Consider the following 15,538-nt stretch of genomic DNA (forward strand, 5'->3'; position numbering starts at 1 on the left):
ATGTGAGGTCCCAGACAGAGACTGCCTTTGGGAGTACTGTTCTCTTCTCTTATGTTGCATAACACTTCCTCCTCCCATTGTTAGTAGCTTGCTAGTCTCCCATTTGTGTGAATCACAGAGACCATGAAGAAGAAGAACAGGTTGCTTACCTGTAACTGTGGTTCTTTGAGTGTTCATCTGTGAACTCACACAACCCTGCCCATCCTGCCTTCATTGTATTTTGCTTTCCTTAGTTCCTCAGCTGCTGCTTTGACATCCAGAAAACTGAGGGTTTTAGGAAGGAAGTGTGCTGACCATGAGCATGGAGGATTGTAGGGATTGTCACCAGGACACACTGCATAATTCTAGAAGGCTCTGAGAAATGCTCTGTGCAGGTGCAAAAGACCCATTTGTGTGAGTTCACAGATGACCATTTGAAGAGCCACCGTTATAGGTAAGCAATCTGTCCTTGTACAGCCTTGATAGGATCCACTGCTTATGGTTGTTTTACTAGTAAATAGTCAGGTTCAGTGATGGAGTTATATAAATAAACAACAGTAGCAAGAATAAATAGGATTCTGAAGCCTTTGAAGTAAAAGATATGTATTTAAAGCGTCTTTGACTAAAGGGGTTGCTGCATGGTACATTTTTTCACCAAGGTCAGGGGGATTCAGCAGATCTTTTGAACTGTTAGGTTTTGTGTAGTGGTCTAGAATAGATAGTGTTAATTCAAGAAGTATGTACAAATATTTTTACTGTTATTCCTAACAGTTTAGGATTTTTTTTTGCAATGGAATGTCCTCAGAATAGATTTTATACAGCATCTTTCTACGTAAACATCAAGCCGCATTGATAAACGCTATATAAAGGAAAAAGCATTAACACTCTGATTATTAGTACTTTACATTTAGGAAATACAGATGGTTGTGTAGATATTTTCTATACCTGAGGAGGGAGGGAAGCCATATAATAAATTAGAAAGTTTTCTGAAAATAATATATCCAAGCATTAATATTTTCTAGATGTAATTGCTTTGTACCCTATTAGTCCCAAACTGTAGTCCCTCATTCATTTTATGACTGCACCCCCATGTGGTCATAGCTAGACAACCTTAGGAAGAACTTGATAAGAAACCTGGATATCCTTCAACTTCTTATTTGAATGGGCTCAGCAATGGCGATAGAACAAACAATTGTCTTCATGGAGGAACAATTAAACTTTGCATAGCATTCAGCCTGTGCCACAGTCATAGTAATCCAGGTTTATAAATACCCTCTGGTGGAATTGTTTGTAAGCAAGAATCCTCAAAGGAGTTTTCTCAAATAGGAAAAAAAATTACAGCCTAAATTAAATTGTCGGATCCTCCCCTTGTTTCAGGCCACTTATCTTTGTTTATATGCTTACCTTTGGGCAAAAATATTTTTTTATTTTCAGAAAATACTTACTCTGTGCAAACATTTTCTGCACAGGAAGGGATGTTTTAAGATTTTTTTATTGGCCTCTAGGGCCATCTAATGAGGGTCTTAGTTTTTTCCTGTTACTTTCTCTGAGGCAGTTGTGAGTAGTAGACACAGGACTTTCTTTTAGTAATATACAGCATCTACAAATCCTTACTTTTAGAGGTTTATTCAGGTTCCTTTTTACAAGGTGGTGTCACTTCCAGTCACCAAAATAGTGGCCATGACAGAGGGTCTGTGACCCTCTGATGCAGAGAAAAATCACCATGTTTAGCCCCCTGGGCTCCAGATTCTGCCAACTCTTTCTGAACTATGAGGGTTAATGTGTTCTAATAAACTAATGTAAAATACAGCAGGAAGAAAAGCAATAGTAATATCATGGTGTAAGTGGATTTTTTATTAGCCATCAATAGATGTTGAACTACAATTCATGAAACCAAAGATATTCTGGAATTTTTTGAATCTCACATAGATTGAATCTAAACATATGAGTGATCTACATGAATTAACTATATGGAATAGTTTACTTTTTCTTCTTCTACACATCCTAGTTGTGCTTAATAAACCTACCTTTACAGCTGGAAGGCAATGTATGCATAATATCACTTTCCCTGCAAGTTTTCTACACAAAACTAGGATTTGTTCCCAGTATTTGGAGTATACATGACGATGATACCACTTTCTTGAGGTGCACTATAGTGCTTATCAACAAAAGCATTAGTATTACCTTAGAAGGAAATGTCTGCTTTTAAATATGATTAACGTATTAAGCTGTTTCCATTTGCCATCTATGAAAAGGTCATCTACCAAATCAAATCTAATATTTATCTCTCCTTATGTACAAATATGTACAATTTGCATAAGAATTACTTTTGTGGACATTTAGCTTTTCTAGATATTTTACTAAGAAAATGTCTAATAAATAAATAAACTTTATATATACCGTGCCACCATCTCCCAAAAGGGGCTTGGAGCGGCTCACAAAAGCACTCCAAGGTGCCGCACATAAAAGAAACAATACATAGACAGTATGGAAGAGGTTATTTACCTGTGATGGACTCCTGATTCATGTTTTCTCTCTCTAAATCTTTTGACTTGCCCAATCACTCATTTTGCTTCAATTTCTTTCTCTTCCATTGTATTTTTATTTCTTTGTTTGAAAGTGTTGAGGTGTTTCCAGCATAGTTTTTTAAAAAAGTTTTCTTGCGTAATGTCTATATCAAAAGTCTATGTTTAGAGGCAATATGTCTGTAATATTAGTTGCTAGGGAACAGTGGCAGGAGATTACTATTGCCTTCAGGCCCTTCTTATTGGGTTTCTCTGGATTTTGTGCTATCCACTGTGGGAATACCATGCTGGACTAGATGGGACTTTGATTTGATTTAGCAAAACTTGTATATTCTTAATGTTCTGTCCTCAGAAAAATAGTTAGAAAGTAGAATTCCTATGTATACCTTGTGGCTATCTATTTTCATTCCAGATTGTGGAAGAAAAACAGTTTGACTCTCATCACTGTGTGAAAAAAACTTGCCATAGATTTGGTATGTAATTGAAAAAGAATTCTTTCATGGTGTGGTGCACTTGTGATTCAGCATTGTTTAATGGTGACACTGAATTTTCCTGTAGGCAGTGTTGGGAGCTGGCAGCACATCGCATGTTGAGGCTTTGCCTCTCAGATGGGTGCCTCGGCAGACTTTTTGAGTTGACCTACTTCTCGCTCCCCTCCCGACCTTGATTTGCTCACAGAGGTGTTTATGTACTCGTGATCTGATTTGCTGCATGATTAAATGAATCACGTGACAACGAGCAATCCAAAAGAAGAAGGCCCAAAATGCTGGCTGCGTGCATACGTGCATTCTGCCTTCCTTTTTAAAAACTATTTCTCAAAGGAATCAATATGATATTTAAGATGAAACACTAAAGGGAAAGTTGCAGCAGCAGCAGCATAATACGATACAGTGTCAACATGAGTTGGCTTGGTTCTCTTTGTACCAGGACTCTAATCAGGAAGTGGCCTAGATGGCATTCTTTCAAATAAGTCCTTGAAGTATCTTGGCAACGAGCTAGGGTCACAATAGGAAGAACTTCAGTCTGTGTGTGTTCGTGAATGTTGAGAATATGTTCCAACAGGGTAGTGTTGGTATTATTTCTACACAGTGACTGGAGAAACAAGAAAAATCCATTGCCTCTCTTCTGTGTCATTACAGTGTAATAAAATGAGTAGCTGTTGACCTACATGTTAAAAAGCACTAAAACAGAGGTTGCAAGTGGTGTGCAGTACATTTCTAAAGCAACACTAACATAGTGTATTCTATAAAGTAGTTTTTTTCCACATAAAACAAATGTACTCTTATAACATAAAACTAAGGGGTGTTCATATCTTTGTGAGAATCTGCACCTGTATTCTGGACTGGCATCCGGGTACAAGAATCCTCTTAAATCCCAACTACAGACTGGGGGCCCCTTTCACACAGCTGAATGAAGTCCCACATTGTCTGCTATTAACTGGAATATATAGAAGTGTAGACTCAGACAACCCAGTTCAAAGCAGATATTGTGGGATTTTCTGCCTTGACATTCTGGGTTATATGGCTGTGTGGAAGGGCCCTGGGAATATCTATTCTTGACTAGAATAAAGGTGTGTTTCTATGGATTGTTAAATAGAGATTTTTGATTAGAATATCATCTAGAGTCCAAGTTCAAAGTGCCATTAATAAAATTCAAAGCTTTATATAGCTTGGAACCTTGATGCTTTTAAGGAATATCTTTCTCTTTGTGTGTATTATTCATCAATCTATCCATCCGACCTATATATACCTGCTTGCGATCTGTAGGTGAGCCGTGAGAGTGTCACATCACACGGGGATGTTGGAGAATTCCTTCTGATTAGATGCCAATTGGCAGTGAGTTTGAGGTTTTTAGGCCAAATTAAAACATGACTCTATTGGTATTTGTTCCCATGGGTATATATTCATGGTTTTTTTTTTTTTACTGTTTTAATCTTTACTGCCAGTTTAACTTAGTGGTGATCTGTTTAGTATGCTTTTGTACTATTTAAATTAGGTATTGCTTTTGTTTGAAATGGTTTTCAATTATCTACTTTTTCAGTTTCATGCCACCTTGAGACCTAATGATGGAAGGCAAGATAGAGATAATCAAATACATAAGCATACATCCATAAGCATTCTCCCATCCCCATTTTATCCAAGCACATAAATTGTCGCTCTCTTTGGACTCTTATGAAATGCAGCCATCTTTTGTCCCAAAAGAACTGTCAAAGATAATTTGGAAAAAGTGTTTTGTGATTTGTGAAGCAGTTCTTAGGAAGAATAGAACATTTCAAAGAGGAAAGAGCTGATGAGATTATAGAGAGTGTGTGAATAAATGAACACTCGCTTCTAGTCTAGAAGACAGCAAGGGACAGAACTGAAGCTAATACTTTCAACACAGCCCTCACACAGCAGTGGCATTGAGGTTGAAAAGTGGTAGAATGAGGACTACAACTGTGTTTAAATCCAGGACTGTACAGCAGTATATAGAATAGAATAGCTTTATTGTCATTGCACTATTGCACAACAAAATTAAATGTCTTCCCCAGCACACATAACAAAAACAACACACCCATCCCTCCACATCCCAACCACCACTGCACAGCCCCCAATGCCACATCAGTGTGGAACCATGGAGCAGTAGATAGGTAGAGACTCTTAAGTACATTTCTGGTTTATTTGTTGCCATCCCAGTCTATGCTCTGTTTTATTTCAAGACTTAAATTGTACAGTTATCTAGATACCAGATTGAGTTTATTTTCTTTTTTTATCTTTTAAAATAAATTCTTATCAGTCAATATTTTTACTTTTATTAGCATTGTTAATTCATTTTCAAAATGTTATATTAATGTATTGATTGATATTATAACAAAATATTGTAACATCTGAACTATTTACAGTTACTCAGCTCAAAGCAATTATTAGGATGTGTATTTCCAACACCTACACCGCACAGACACACTCTAGCCCAGTGGTGCTCAACCTGTGGGTCCCCAGATATTTTGGCCTTCAGATCCCAGAAATCCTAACAGCTGGTAAACTAGCTGGGATTTCTAAGAGTTGTAGACCAAAACCACTTGGGACCCACAGGCTGAGAACCACTGCTCTAGCCAGACAGAAAGGACTCTATACTCATCTGCCCGCCCACCTGTCTGTCTATCCATTCCCTTCCTGCAAAATAATGGCAGTAGATTGACCTACAAGATAACCAGCATGTTATTTAGTTAAAGAATCCAGTACTTTCCCAAAGAACAGGCAGTGTAATACTATAGTACACATTCATGTTGCACATGAACATGAAACGTACTAATTTAGGTAGAGTTGTGGAGAGGAACTGGGTGTTCTCACAGAGTGTGGGGAATTCTTTTCACCCCTTTAGTCCTTTGCACCCCTGATAATTTGCTCCAGGTGTTTGGGAAGCAGTGTAGAACAGCATAGAAATATGTCTAGGCAGGACTATGCTCCCTGTCAGGTTCCTTTCCCATTATAGAAATTTGACATATATGCATCTATGATCTTAATTACTATGATTAAGGGTTCTGAGCTGAAATCTGCTGCTGTTTTCTCTCACTTTAGACATTACCACCTAAATATCAGCCCCAAGAAAAAGTTGCTGGAATGTCTAAATTGTTACATCATGTCTCAAATAACTGGTACAGAAAGTGAACATTGTACAGGCAGTCCCGAAGTTACGAACAAGAAAGATTCTGTAAGTTATGTTCTTAAGTTGAATTTGTATGTAAGTCAGAACATGTACATTTTTAAGATGTAACTCCAGCCATGTGTATGCATATGTGTGTGTGTGTGTGTGTGTAAATGCTCTGTTCATTGTGAGTGACAACATAACTCAAAATCCGCTGGATGAATTGCCGCCAGATTTGGCTACAAGACACCTACTAACCCAAGGAGTAACAATCACTCAGAAACGATTTTGTCATTTGGGAGTTATAGTTGCTGGGATTTATAGTTCACTTACAATCAAAGAGCATTCCGAACTCCACCAACTATGGAATTGAGCCAAACTTGGCACACAGAACTCCCATGACCAACAGAAAACACTAGAAGGGTTTGGAGGGCATTGACCTTGAGTTCTGGAGTTGTAGTTCACCTACATCCAGAGAGCACTGTGGACTCAAACAAAGAAGGATCTAGACCAAACTTGGCATGAATGCTCCATATACCCAAATATGAACACAGATGGAGTTTGGGGAAAATAGACTTTGATATTTGGGAGTTGTAGTTACTGGGATTTATAGTTCATCCTTCTATCAAAGAGCACTCTGAATTCCACAAACGATAGAATTGGGCCAAACTTCCCACACATAACCCCCATGACCAACAGAAAATATTGTGTTTTCTGGTGGTCTTTAGCGACCCTTCTGACACCCCCTTGTGACTCCCCCAAAGGTCTCGACTCCCCAAGTTGAGAAATGCTGCCTTAAGGCCATCCAGTCCAACTCCCTCCACCAGGGCAAGAAAACATAATCAAAGCCATCCTTACAAGAGCCATGCAGCCATAGATATAAATAGATATATATGATTCACACACACAAATATATTTATATGACACTATGGTATCATAGATTTGAAAGGGACCCCTAAAGAAGGACAATTATACGTTGCATGTTTCAGAGTAAGCCAACCAGACAATCTCTACATCAACACAGACAAAGAAACAACAAGAAATACTGTTTACCCACAAGCATAAAGAAATTACATATGTTAGAAACCAACACTTTCTCATTAATTTATTTTCCAGATCACCAGACTGGGCCACAGCAACGCATGGTAGGGGATGACTAGTGTGTGTATGTATGTATGTGTGTGTGTATATATATATATATATATATATATATACACACACACACACACACACACACACACACACACACATACACACACACACACACACACACAAAAGCTTTGAATAGCATAGGAAAGGCTTAACATGCCTGTGGTGTTTGTTTTGCTGTCTGGAAGATTTCGTCTCACTTTCTGTTCCTGACACCATAATTGTATTTTCAACAATTTGGCTTGTTGTAGAAACAAGGCTTGATGATAAAACTTTAGTGGAGACACTTTTTTCCCTATGACAACTCTACCAGGAGTGAATTTCCCTTCCTAGAGGTAGATTTCTCTCACTTCCTGTTGTCTCACCCCCATTTTTAATGAGTGCCTGTAACTTTGGGACTGTCTGTACTTGAAATTCTTAAATGTCTTAGGACTCTTGAGCATCTTATGCTCACCTAATGATGAGATTGAGTGTATTGAAGTTTTAAAATGTGATTTCTCAAGCAAGATTAATTTTATGCTCTTTATATAGTCAGTTTCTAAATTCGTTCTTGTTGTTTTGACTCACAGTTAAATGTTTTAATTTAATTCATGTCCTTTTTATTGTCTTTTTCTGAGATTGATTGATGACAACATCATTACTTTCTATTCAGCTTTCTCTCTAATACTGGAATTCAGCTAAAGTGGGTTACAAAAAATAAGAGCATTGCAGGCTGAACATCTCTGATCTGGAGTTCCAATATCCAAAATTTTCCAAAATTGTCTACACTCGTAGCTAAGATAGTGACAATATTGTTTTCTGATGATTCAGTGTACATAAATTTTGTATCCCACAGAGAATTATTACATGAAACAGTGTACATGTTTCATGTTTAGACTTGGATTTCATCTCCAGGATATCCCAGTAGGCACATATATTCAAATACAGGTATTTTGAAATTACAGTATATCCCAGTAGGTACATATATTCAAATACAGGTAGTTTAAAATCTGTATCCAAAATATTTGGGATACGGGACAATCAGTCTGTACAGTTATAAATGCTTAGAAAAATTTAACTGCCATCCTTCGCCTACTAATTTTAATTTCCAAAAATTGAAGCTTAGCTTTTAAATTGAAGTTTGACTTATTAGAGATAGAGGGATCACAGTATGAAAAGTGGACATCCTGGAGTAAAAAAAACTGTTGTTGCATATGTGATAGGGTTTTTCTGTTATTTTCTAGATTTTTTCCTCTTTCTTAGTTTTATTCATACTTTTTCTTATTTATTTTTCTTATCAGTGCATAATAGTTTCACTTTCTCCCTCTTTTTTCCACCTCAAAAAGGGGGGTGCAACTATTTTGTGGTGAAAAGGTTTGAGGTCTGCAGGGCCTCCCCACTTTCATGTGTGGGTGAGTGAAGATGCAAGAGCCAGGAGACTTCAAACACTACTGCCAGCTGAGAGAGACCTACTAGCTCTCCTCGGCCCCACCTGCTCAACTGTCCCTTGGAGCTACAGGGGTTGCTCCAAGGGGCAGGTGTGCAGCTATTATGAGATGAATTGTGAAATCAAAAAACTGGGGAAGTGGGAGGTACGACTATTATGCAGTGAAATATGATATTTTATAAAATATGAAATATGAAATATAACTTTAAAACCAAGATTAAAAATAGCTCAACACCATAAAAATGCTTTTCTTGTTAATAATCCATTTTTGGCCTTCCTCCAACCCGTTTTTAAACCAGAGAAGGCTATGAAGTAGGAGTCGTGGAATGAGTAGGTGTTGGAATTATTTCTGGGTGGAGTTAGTATTGACTCCAGCTTCAAAATAAAAAAACTTGCAATGTTAAATGTCTTGTTTGTTCCATATGCACTTTTATAAGGATTTAGGAAATTTTCGTTGTTCAGAATTTTTTTCAAAAAATAATTTTATTGAGTGTAATTATTGGGATGCAAAATATGAAAAGGAGAAACATCTATAGCAGTGGTTCCCAACCTTTTTTTTTTTTAAACAGGGACCACTTTGACCAGGGACCACTCTCTAACATTTGTACCAAAAGGGTTATGAATCAGTTTTTGGTCAACTTGAGAGTTGGTTTGGGGTGCTGATTCAGAAAATTGTATTGGATAGTCCACATAAGCTCTAGTTTCTGATACAGAACATATGTCATGGTCAGCGACAGGGAAGGAGTGGCAAGCAGCATGAAAGGAGAGGAAATAAAATAAATAAATAAAGAGGATGGGGGCTCGCGAACCAGATTTTCGTCCTTGCGGCCCACCGGTGATCCGCAGCCCACAGGTTAAGCACCACTGAACTATAGTCAAATACATCTAATAAAGTTATGTTGTTCCCCCAAACAACATTGCAATATTTTATCAAATCTTTCCCCTCCTGCCCTCCACCCATGAGCCCACCACCCATGACTTCCAACGCTACTCACTGTGAGTCCCATATCTCATAAAATCTACCCTTATATCTACTTTAGTGAATTCCCCTTGAGGCTATTTTAAAGTCCACATTTGTTTTCTTTTCCACGTGTTGAAATGTCAACTTCCATTTTTAAATAAACTCTTCATTATTTCCTCCCCGGATAACATTGGATTACTTGGCTATTTGAATATATTCTAATTTCTCTCCAGTCCTTTTTAGATAGTTCTTTTTTACCTTTCCATGATTTTGCTATTTTCTGTCCAGGTGCAACAAAACAACATTGACAAATTTCCTCACATCCTTTGCTAATGCTCTCTAAATGTTCCTAAAAGGCACATTTCTGGATTGTTCTTCATTAGTAATCATTTTGTTTGTTTCCTTAATCGCCTTTTTCCAAAAATCTTATACCATCCTGCAAGTCCACCAAACGCGCCTTTCTACATCTTACACTGCCAGAATTCCCCTAGCTGAGTTTTATCCATTTTGACTATTTCTCTGGCGTTATATAACATCTATAAAACATGTTATACATATTTTCTGTAATTATTATTATGATCTCATAAACTCTCGGTAGAAATTCTTCTTTTTCAGTTTTTACTATCAGCTCTTTTGTTGTGAAAATGTAATCAATTCTGGATGAAGTTCCATGTCTATGAAAGTAATAGGAGTATTCTTTTCTACCTAAATTATGTAGTCTCCACATGTCACATAGTTCCCAGTATTGTAATTCTTTCACCCCTGAAAATTTGTTCCAGGTGTTTGGGAAGCAGTGTAGAACAGCATAGAAATATGTCTAGGCAGGACTATTCTCCTGGGAGCCCCCTTCCTTTATGTCCTTTTTTTCTTTTGTAATTTCTATCAAAATTGGGGTCCATTACCCCATTAAAGTCTCATAGCCAAATCATTTCTTTTCTATTCTGCCAATTTTTTTGATATTTTTTGTATAGTTTTTTGTTTTGCATTTGGAGCATAAATCCCCACTAATAAAACTTGTTTGTATTGAAATTGCATTTTATCTATTAGAATCCTGTCTTCCTGGTCATCACATACTTTATCCAACTCCAGTTCGTTCAGAAATATTAATCAAATGTATTTTCTTATTCTGTGGCCAAGAAGTGGTTTTTCATGGCTCAGTGGGCATTTGAACTCTGCTTTCCTAGTTTCATAGTCTAACACTCAACCACTATGCCACACTGGCCCATATTGTAAATCAACACCTTGAGATGCTTTATTAGAAAAGGTGATACTTTTCTTATAAATTAAATTGTAGCATTTAAAACTGAACACTACACATGTTATGAAGGTGTCTTATCTCTTGTCTGAAGGTAAATGTAAAGGTAAAAGTTTCCCCTGACATTAAGTCTAATCATGTCCGACTCTGGGGGATGGGTCTCATCTCAATTTCTAAGCTGAAGTGCTGGCACTGTCTGTAGACACCTCCAAGGTCATGTTTTTTTTTTTAAATTTTTTTTTTGAAAATTTTATTGATAATTTGTTTTATGAGTGGGTTTATACAATTAATACATGAAAGATGTCAATAATCACATTTCTCTACACCCTTCCATTATCTCCACCTCTTTCATTCAATAATGTCCACTCACTTGTCTGGTATATCTGAGTTCATTCACTTTTTTTTTTCCCTCTCCCCTCCCCCGCCTCCCTCCCCCGCCTCCCTCCCCCTCCCCAAACCCATACCACATTTCCTTTAGAACTCTAACTCCATCCATGAGCTCAGCTTTTCCCATCTCTGTACAATATTTACATTGGCTTCGCCTCCTTTTATCCATTCCGAATATATGAACCATTTCTCTTTAATTTTCCTCATTTTATCTTCCTTCATAGCCTCACCGGTTGCAATTGTAATAATTTCTGATTGGACCTGGTCAAACAAATAATTATTCCAATTAACCATATCCCATTTTTTTGCATCTTTCCATCCCCAAGCTATTACAGCCTTCCCTGCAAGAATCATTGCTTTGAATAGATCCTGATATTTTGGATCAATCTTCCTACATCCTAATATCCCCATGAACATCAACTCCATATTTATTTGCAGTGGTATCTTAAATATTTTCTCCATTTTACCTGTTATTTGTTTCCAGAATGTTTTTGCCTTTGGGCATTCCCACCACATATGTGCATACCATCCTTTGCTGAGGCCACAGTGCCAGCAAGTTGGGCTTTTACTGTTAATCATGATTGATAACTGTGCTGGGGTACAATACCATTTCCATAAGAATTTCCTTTCCATTTCTTTGAATTTCTCTATCTTGATTTTCCTAGCCTCTCTTATTAAGTCCTCTATTATTTGTCTTGTGAGTAATCCCTCTTTTTCCCATTTATTTTGCAGTGTTCTTATAATATATTCCTCATCTCTAATCATTCTTCTGTATATTTCTCCGATTAACCCTTTCTCTGAGATCTGTGATTTTTTAATTATATCTTCCATTATACTTTCCTTACCTATACAATCTCCATACTTTCCCTGTTTCAATTTATTATATAATCCTAGTATCTTAATCCAATTTTTGTTTCCCATTTTATCTATTATTGTGCTTATAGGAATAAGATGGCCATTCATATCATATAAGTCTTTAATCCTATAGTATCCCTTATCCCTCATTTCTCTCCACCAGCACGAATCATACTCCTTCTCGTAAAGGCTTTCAAGCGGGGTCCATTTTGATATTCCTGGCATTAATTTAGGTTTCCATTTTTTCCAAATTTTTAATGCAAATTTTCTGGGGCCTCTTGTTCTTTTGATGTTTATTTCCAAATTCCCTGTAAAGATTCCAAAGCTTGCCTCTCTTTTATTAACTCCATCTTCAATCTTAAACCATTTATCCCTATTTTCTTTCATATTTTCAAGTAAAGGTTTTAGCTGAAAAGCCTCGTAATATAATTCCAAATTTGGAACTCCCCACCCCAGTTCTTCCTGATGTATATAATATAGTTTATTTGGCAGTCTAGATTTCTTTCCTCCTAATATCCATTTCTTTATAGTCCTGTTCCACTTATTAAATTGTCCTTGTTTGATTTCCAATGGAAGGACTTGAAATAGGTATAATAATTTTGGTGTCAAAAACATTTTAGTTGCCTTTATTTTTCCTAAGATACCCAGATTTTTCTTATTCCAACTTTTCATACTATTAGAAATTTTCTTCCATGTCTGTTTATAATTGATCTCTGTCATCTTTTCCATATTTTTATGTATAATTACACCCAAATATTTTATTTTTGTCCTCCCCATACCTATTTCTGTTATATTGTCAATTTCTCTTTTTTCTTTTTTGTTTACTTCAAAATACATAATTTCTGATTTCTTTATATTTACCCCCAATCCAGTATTTTTTTCAAAATCTGTTAATATAATTTTTAATTCTCTTATTCCTATTAGAGGTTGGGATAAAATCATTATAATATCATCAGCAAATAAATTTAATTTAATTTCCCCTCCATCATCAAATTTATAACCTTCGATCCTTACGCTATTTCTAATTCTCTCTGCTAGAATCTCAATCCCCATTATAAATAGATGTGGTGACAGGGGGCAACCTTGCCTGACACCCCTTTGAATGGAAAATTCCTTTGATAAGGCTTCATTAACTCTTACCACAGCTTTGCTTTCTCTATATAACTCCTTTATTGCCTTTATAATTGGTTCTCCTATTCCAATTTTGTTCAATGTCTCCCACAAAAATTCGTGATTTACTGTATCAAAAGCCTTATATATATCCAATTTTAATAATGCTAATTTCTTTCCCTGCCTATGCTCCATTATATTTATTATATTTCTGATTGGGTGTCCAATTTGCCTCCCTTTCACAAATCCATACTGGTCTTCTTTTATCACTTTTGGTATTATTTTTTCCAATCTATTTGCTAAAATTTTGGCGAAAATTTTGTAATCTTGGTTTAATAAACTGATTGGCCTATACGAGCCTGTTTCTTTTGGGTCCTTCTGAAGTTTCAATAATACTCTTATTTCAGCTTTCCTCCATGTATTAGGGGCTTTTTCTCCTCTCATTATATTGTTAAATAACGTTTGTAATTCAGGGCCTAATATTTCTATAAATTCTTTATAAAATTCAGCTGGAAAACCATCCAGACCCGGCGATTTTGATTTTTTCAGTTTCTTTATCACTTCCTTTATTTCCTGTTCTGTGATCTCAGCATTTAAAGTTTGTTTGTCCTCCTCTCCTAACCTTACATCTAGACTTTCTTCCATGTGACCTTTATTATCTTCCCTGTATAATCTTTGGTAGAATGCGGCAAATTCATCTCTTATCTTAGCAGAATTATGAATTATTTTGTTCCCTTGCATCTTTATAGCCTTAATATTGTTTTTCCTTTCTATTTTTCAAATATTTTGCCAGCCTTTTCATGGAATTAATATTGGGTCTCTGTATTTCATTCTTAACTAAATTTTGCCTTTTCCAAATTGTAAAGGAATCTAATTCATCTAATTGCTTTCTCAGTGTTTTAATCAGGTTCTGTGTTTGAATGCTGAACTTGTTCTGTTGTTGGGCTTGAAGGTTTTTTATCTTCTGTATCTTGTTTTGTCTATCTGCAAACCACTCCTTTTTAATTAATCTCTCTTTGAGAATGCAATGTCCTCTAATCACCGCTTTTGCTGCATCCCAAATTATACTCTCTGAGGATGAACCTCTATTTTCTTGAAAATAAAATCTTATTTGCTTGGCCATATATTCTTTATCTTCCTTTCTCCTTGCAATTATATTGTTATAATTCCATACCTTATTTCTTTGTTCCTTATTAATTTCTAATTCTATTATTATTGGGGCATGATCTGACAGCCAAATACCATGTGTATAGATATTTCTTATTTCCATTTCCATTGGTTGTTGAATCATTATGTAATCTATCCGTGTGTATTTTTTATGCCTATTAGAATAGTATGTAGGATTAGCTTTTTTATTAGCTTCCTCGAATGCATCTTTTAGTTCCCAATTTCCTATTTTATATGGTTTATGCTGACTTAGATCTAAATTGAAATCCCCTGTTAAGATAGTCTCACCTTCATAAAAGTTATGAAGTTTTTTCAGGATTTTCCTCAGGAATCGTAGTTGACCCTTGTTGGGGGAGTATATATTAGCAATAGTAAATTTTTTATTGTCCAATTTAAATTTCAGTAATACATATCTTCCGTCAGGATCTATACATTTGTCTACCAATTCATAGTTGAGGTTGTTGTTCATGAGAATTGCTGTCCCTCTGGCTCTTTTGGTACCTCTAGCCTCAATAACTGTTTGCCAGGTCTTAGAGTTCAGTAATGGGCATGAATCTCTTGGGTCTTTATGAGATTCTTGTAAACAGATTATATTAGCCCCTTCTGCTTTGGCTAATTTGATTAACCGGTACTTCTTAAGATTCGAGACTAGCCCGTTGACATTAAGCGATAACATTCGTAGAAGTTTACCCATTATCTTTTACAAAACAGTTTATTATGTGCTCATGTGGATTCTCTTTAGTTATGTCTATGTGGTTCCCTCCCTCCCCCAGAAAGCGACATTGTTTTAGGGAGGAAATGCCTCCCTGTCGCTTCCCATACATTTGACTCTTTGCGTTTCTTCTTACCCCCCTCCCCTCCTTAAACAATATCCTCTTGTTTACACTTTGTTTATAGCCCGACATTTATACATTTTAAGCCATTTGAGCAATTACTTTATGTCCCCCACCCCAATTTTTATATAGTCTTCTAAGGCTTAAGCTTGGAGGTTCTCCCCCGAACAGCCCAGCCGTGCCTTTTTGCTCCTCTGAAGGGATGTTCCTTCTCCAGGACTGGATGTAACTTCCTCCTCTGCGCTGGCACAGCCTTCACTCTCCTCT

General features: G+C 36.4%; 1 protein-coding gene across 2 annotated transcripts in view; it reads left to right on the top strand.

The window, feature by feature from the left end:
- Positions 1 to 15,538, top strand: part of BMAL1 (basic helix-loop-helix ARNT like 1) — a 72,770-nt gene that overhangs the window by 18,135 nt on the left and 39,097 nt on the right. Inside the window, exon 2 of one of the 2 annotated variants that reach the window (XM_060766764.2) lies at positions 6,062 to 6,194. The exons of the other annotated variant lie outside the window; for it this stretch is intronic. The gene's annotated coding sequence lies outside the window, so the exon portion shown is untranslated. The remainder of the gene's footprint in view (positions 1 to 6,061; positions 6,195 to 15,538) is intronic. 2 annotated transcript variants of the gene reach the window in all.

This window comes from Anolis sagrei, chromosome 1, assembly GCF_037176765.1.
Source record: "Anolis sagrei isolate rAnoSag1 chromosome 1, rAnoSag1.mat, whole genome shotgun sequence".
NCBI classification, from domain to species: Eukaryota; Metazoa; Chordata; class Lepidosauria; order Squamata; family Dactyloidae; genus Anolis; species Anolis sagrei.